The 6084-nt window shown below is 38.9% G+C and overlaps 1 pseudogene; it reads right to left on the reverse strand.

Annotated features, from left to right (window-relative positions):
* Positions 1 to 3276: 3276 nt before the first annotated feature.
* On the reverse strand, positions 3277 to 4005 carry LOC101531876 (chromobox protein homolog 5-like; annotated as a pseudogene).
* Positions 4006 to 6084: the final 2079 nt, after the last annotated feature.

The following is a 6084-nucleotide window of genomic DNA, read 5'->3' on the forward strand; positions in this document are numbered from 1 at the left end:
GCCGCAACGGGCTGGTGCTGCGCTGATACAAAGCCGGGAACCTGGAACCTCTTCCGGGTCTCCCACGCGGGTGCAGGGTCCCAATGCAATGGGCCGTCCTCGACTGCTTTCCCAGGCCACAAGCAGGGAGCTGGATGGGAAGTGGAGCTGCTGGGATTAGAACCGGCGCCCATATGGGATCCCGGGGCGTTCAAGGTGAGGACTTTAGCCGCTAGGCCACGCCGCCAGGCCCGATGACATATATAATTAAAATATTGAGAAAGCTGGGTTGGGAATGTGGCACAGTGAGTTAGGCTGGTGCTTGGGATGTCTGCGTCCTAATGCTGTTTTGCGTTCTGGCTTTGCAGTTTCTGATCCAGACTCTGGATAATGCTCTTGGGAAGAGGGCAGATGATGGCTCATGTGCTTGTTTTCCTGCCACCCATGCAGAAGACCTGGATGGAGCCCTGGGTCCTGGGTTTGATCTGGCTCAGCCTGTCTCTTGTGGGCATTTGGATAGTGAGATACAGGATGGAAGATCCCTTTCTTTCCTTCTCTCTGTTACTCTACCTTTCAAGTAAATAAATAAATCTTTTTCAAAAAATACCCTGAAGCAAACGATTTAATGTATGCATAATTTAACTATAATTTAGCATATGTGTCTTCTATAACTCTTATGTTGCATTTTTTCAGAAAAAAGTGCAAAAACGTATTTAACTTAAAAAAAGCAGCTTCTAGTTTTTAAACATTCCCGCTTGTTTAAAAACTATTTCTTTGAGGATAGAGATTGAGAGTTACCTGATCTTTTTTCTCCATACCTAGCACAGTTCCTGCCATGGTATGTTTTAGTTCAATAAATAGGTAAGTGAAAGAGAGAATTTCCAAAGTTATATAAACAGCATACAATCCTCTCCATTCAACAGAAGACAGGAAGTGACTGAAATTTCTCTAAAGCCAGATTCAACAGCTGTATCATTCCTTGACCTCTACTTCCACTTGTTAATAAAACAGAGAAATCTAATTCTACACAATAAAATTTCTGGCTGAAATTCTAGATACTTCTAGATACTGCATTCCAATAAGGACATTGGCAATAAAATGGTTTCTGTTCATTAATTGGTTTTATATATTCAGGTTCAAAAAATTCTAAGAAACAGCACTTAGCTGCATTGTCAGATGACTATTTATCCAAAACACGATAAGATATAGTGTTTACCTTTTCCTGAGTATATATGTGACAAATAAAAGACACCTAGAGTCAAAAAAGAGGAAACCTTCCAAGTGACTCTCTCACACTCTCTCTAATCACTGTGGGAACATTATCTTGAAAATGCATTAGAAATCAAAAGCAAGTAGCCAGCATGATGACTCAATTGGCTAATACTCAGCCTATGAGTGCAGCATCCGTAAGGACACTAGTTCATGTCTCAGCTGTACCACTTTCCATCCAGCTCCCTGCTTATGGCCTAGGAAGTCAGAGTAGGATGGCCCAAGGCCTTGGAATCCTATACCCACATGGTAGACCTGAAAGCAGCTCCTGACTTCTCATTGGCTCAGCACTAGTCATTGTGGCCATTTGAAGAATGAACCAACATGTTGATGTCCATCTGTCTGTCTCTTTTTCTCTCTGTATTCTGCCTTTCCAATAAAAATAAATAAAATTCTTGGACCCTGCGGCGTGGCCTAGCAGCTAAAGTCCTTGCCTTGAACACGCACCGGGATCCCATATGGGTGCCAGTTCTAATCCCAGCAGCTCCACTTCCCATCCAGCTCCCTGCTTGTGGCCTGGGAAAGCAGTCGAAGACGGTCCAAAGCCTTGGGACCCTGCACCTGCGTGGGAGACCCGGAAGAGGTTCCTAGTTCCCGGCTTCGGATTGGCATAGCACTGGCCATTGCGGTCACTTGGGAGTGCATCATCGGACGTAAGATCTTCCTCTCTGTCTCTCCTCCTCTCTGTATATCTGACTTTCTAATAAAAATAAATAAAATCTTTAAAAAAATAAAATTCTTAAGACAGCATAAACTATTATCGAAAGACCAAAAAAAAAAAAAATCCACTGAAAAAGGAATACATCTGAGAGTCTCAAGTGTCAAATTAATGAAAGATTTCATCAAAGTGGTGGGCACAGTGCATCTGGATTCATTTTCATGGAAACTGGCAAAACATCACTGGTTGTAATCCTACAAGTGTAGATGTTTTAAACAGGTTGAGGCAGCAACATTTTATAGTCCAGCATGAAAAGAAAAGTAATCACAGGAATGGTATAATTACAGGGTAATAAAAACATAAACAGCATTAATTCATTGATTTTATATTTGGGTTTTCCCCTGGTTGGTTTACAAACTTCTATATGCAAGATTTTGATTACAAATCATTTAGATGTTTTCTTATTTTTCATCCCGATACATAAATAATGGATTTGGCAATTTTCATAGAAGTTGACAAAATTGGCTATTAAAAGGAGTTGAAATTTTTGAATACCATGTGCTAAGCCAAGAAGGAGTGGAGAAGGCAGACAGAGAGGAAGAGAAGGAAAATGTGTGTGTGTGTGTGTGTGTGTGTGTGTGTGTGTGTGAGAGAGAGAGAGAGAGAGAGAGAGAGAAACAAAGAGAGAGCGCACACATGCAAAAGAACAGTGACTCTATTTGGAGTTCTTAAATACAAATTAATGCATTTTTCAAAAGTGACTAATTCTTTCTATTAGTATTTTGAGGCCATTGATTTTTTTCTTCAACTTCTATGAGAGAACTTCAAAAATTCATGAAAAGTGTATATTTGAAAACATTGTGTATGAATTTAAATTTTTTTTGCACCAAAGGGGTATATTTTTCATTTCATCTTTCCATAAAGTTTTTGAGTCTACTCATTACAATACAGTGTAACTGGAAGAAAACCACATGACACTAACAAGTTACTTAAATTTTTCAATTCAGTTTCCTCTTTTGTAAAATGCAGATAATAACGACTACTTCAGAGGACTCTTTCTAAAGGAAGGAATAATACAGAGGTTCTTCACACTGTTAAGAGACTCAGTAACTGACAATCAACTTCAATGTTCCTTTCTTGTACCTTCAGAAATCCATTTTTGAGGTACTACAAATTGATACACATGGTCAACGTGTTTGGAAAAGACAGCATAGTCACTTGACCTTTGGGTAACAGTCTTTTATAGTAGAGTAGTAAGTTTCAAGAGGCCCTATTTAACACAATCTCCTCATCATTGTTAATCGTTATTCTGTAAAATTGCTTTAAGAAACACTAATTTTTTTTTTCACAGTGATAAGCACATTGTTTATGGATGTGTTTAGGAGAGAAAAGGGCGGGCAGAGGAAGAGGAGGCAGGGAGGTGAATGTATTATGTACGAGGAGAAATGACAGAGACCACCCCCTCCTTTAGCTCTTTGCTGGTTCTTTGTCTTTGTTTTCCGCATCCTCAGGATACGCATGACACGTCAGTCTCTCTTCATAAAATGCTATCACAATTTGTGGACATTTCACATTAGCTTCTTTTGCAAGGACCAGGTCAGCTTCATCTGTGTCTTTCCATTTCGTTAGGAACATTAAATCACCACAGGAATCTGTTGCTCCAATGATCTTTTCTGGTTCCAGTCCTCTCTCAAAGCCCCGAGCGATATCATTGCTCTGCTCTCTCTCTCTCTTTTTTTATTTGATATCGTCAACACTGTTTGAGAAACTGGATTTCCTCTTGTTGCTTTCTGACTTCTCCCTGGGTTTGTTGTTTTCACCCTCCTTCATCTTCTTACACTTTTTCATAAACTCAGAAATTAACTCAGGGCAATTCCAGTTTTTCTCAGGTTCCCAAGTATTGAGCTCCTCAGAAAAGCCTTTCCACTTCAGCAGATACTCCACCTGCCCCTTAACCACGCGCCTGTCTAGAACCTTCTCCACCACGTACTCCTCCTCATCCTCTGAAGAAGAACTGTCCGCTGTCCTCTTGGTTTTCTTTCCCATGTTGCACGCTGTTGCCCTGAAGGACTAAGGTCAAAGGGTTTCAGGGATCGAGAGGGCTCGAGAGGGCTCACACGCACTAACATCTGCCCCTTTGCTCTTGTGGTGAGACCGCAGCACAAGCCACCGCCGCCGCTGCCTTCTGCGCAACGCCAACCGCCAAGAAACACTAGTTTTGATCTAGCTCTCTGCTATCACATCAATTAAATTGTCTTCAGTGCGAAGATACTGCTATATTCACATAGCATTTTTTCACATCTCTTGCATATTTACTCATTGGAACATTTTCTATACATTCTCGCTTTACTCTGACAGAGAGATTGCATGATGCCACAAACAACAAAACAGAAAATGACTTCCTCGCTTGAATTCTACATGCTTAGCCACACTCTGTATATGAAAACAAAACAAAACATATTTTAGAACTTTTATAAAATGAATTTTCCAGTATTTTTTTTTGTGGTACAGGAGTTCCTATATGTTTAATATCTGCTGTTACTAACATTTTAACTAGAGTGATGTATCTGTCACAACAATTAATTGCCCTATTATTCAAATCTTACCCCAGATATTGCCCAGCTTGCCACATTATTCGAATCTCATAATAGTGTGAAATGTTTGTTACAATTAATAAACCACCCTCAGTTTCCCTTAATTTTTTTTTATCCAAACTCCCTCAAATCCTCTTAGGTGTTAAATTTTAGTGTCTCAAATTGCCTTATATTTGGGCTGTGGGAACTAAAGGCAGATGTTAGAAATGGGAGAATAGGATCTAATAGCACTGATATTTATAAATTTCATTGACTATATAAAATTAGCAAATATTATTTAATTCACCACATGCAAAGGAGCCTGAATCCATTAGGCACAGAGCCACCAAAGCATTATACACCATAGTCAAGACTAATCTGAGTGTAAAGCGTACAGACCTCATACATACACTTCAGTTTCTGAGCTGGTAAGAAATCCACAAATAATAGGAACATCTGAAGATCCAAAATTTCACTCAAATAATGTAAAATTTTACAGTGAATGTAGGGAAAGCATATATCAATATTTCCCAGAAATGACTTGCAGGTTTTGCTGTATATCAGCCACTAAGCAATTTTTCCCTATAGTAACCACTTACAATGTAGAAATAACCCCTTAATTGATGCAGAAATATTCCCTCTTCCTTCTTCTCTGAAATGAAAAGGCAAATTGTACTCATTTTTCCTCAATAGTGACCCAATGTAAATGGATATTCAATAAGAAAATTTTAATTGGCACGCAAACAGCCAACCTAACTACATTCGATGTCCAAGGATCTAAAATGATCTCAGTGAAATGTCAAAGAATTGTAAGAGAAAAAAATCCAAATGTGAATCTCCGGAGGGTGATAGACACAGGAGATGAAGAAAATTGATGGAAACTATTCCCCCATTCCTCTAACCCACATCTCTAGTTTCCAACCACATCCTACCTCAGCATAAAAGAGAATAAGGGCACGTTAGTAGAGCTAAACCATGACTCTTTTTTTAAAGCACAAGCAGGGCCTGAAACAACTTGCTGGCATCAGCTTCATGCTAGCAAATGCTTGTTGTATCTTGAAGTATTCAGTTCAGGTAGTTTTCAAGTTGAACAAATGAAGTCCACAATTTGTGAGGTCTATGTGGTGGCATAGAAAGAAAAGAATATTGAGTTGTTGAAAGACAAAATACAAATTTATGCTCAACCTTTTCATTGGCATGAAAAAAATGTTTTTGAGAAAATAATTTCACTCTTCTAGCTTTCAATTTCAATGATCTGAGATGCAGTCATATTAGATTATGTTTCAAGTTCTTTGTATCTTAGATTTTGTGACATGATTATTTTCCTGCCCATTTCTTTACATTTCAGAAGTTGTTCCCCAAACCAGTTACAGACCAGTTGCTTCAAAATCCTATGAAAGTGTACTTTGTAAAAATACAGACCCTTGAGGGGGTCTAGAGTAAGATTCATGGATTTGAGATTTTCAAGAACAAAAGGTTCTCATCCTAAGGAGCAGTTAGAAAATCACTATTGCTCAGTTGGAGCAATTTATCTAGATTGTTTCAGTTGTTAATAAAACCTATGAATGTTAGTGTACTCTGATTTGATAGCTTTAGCCGACTCTG

The sequence above is a fragment of the Ochotona princeps genome, chromosome 14, assembly GCF_030435755.1.
Source record: "Ochotona princeps isolate mOchPri1 chromosome 14, mOchPri1.hap1, whole genome shotgun sequence".
Taxonomy (NCBI): Eukaryota; Metazoa; Chordata; class Mammalia; order Lagomorpha; family Ochotonidae; genus Ochotona; species Ochotona princeps.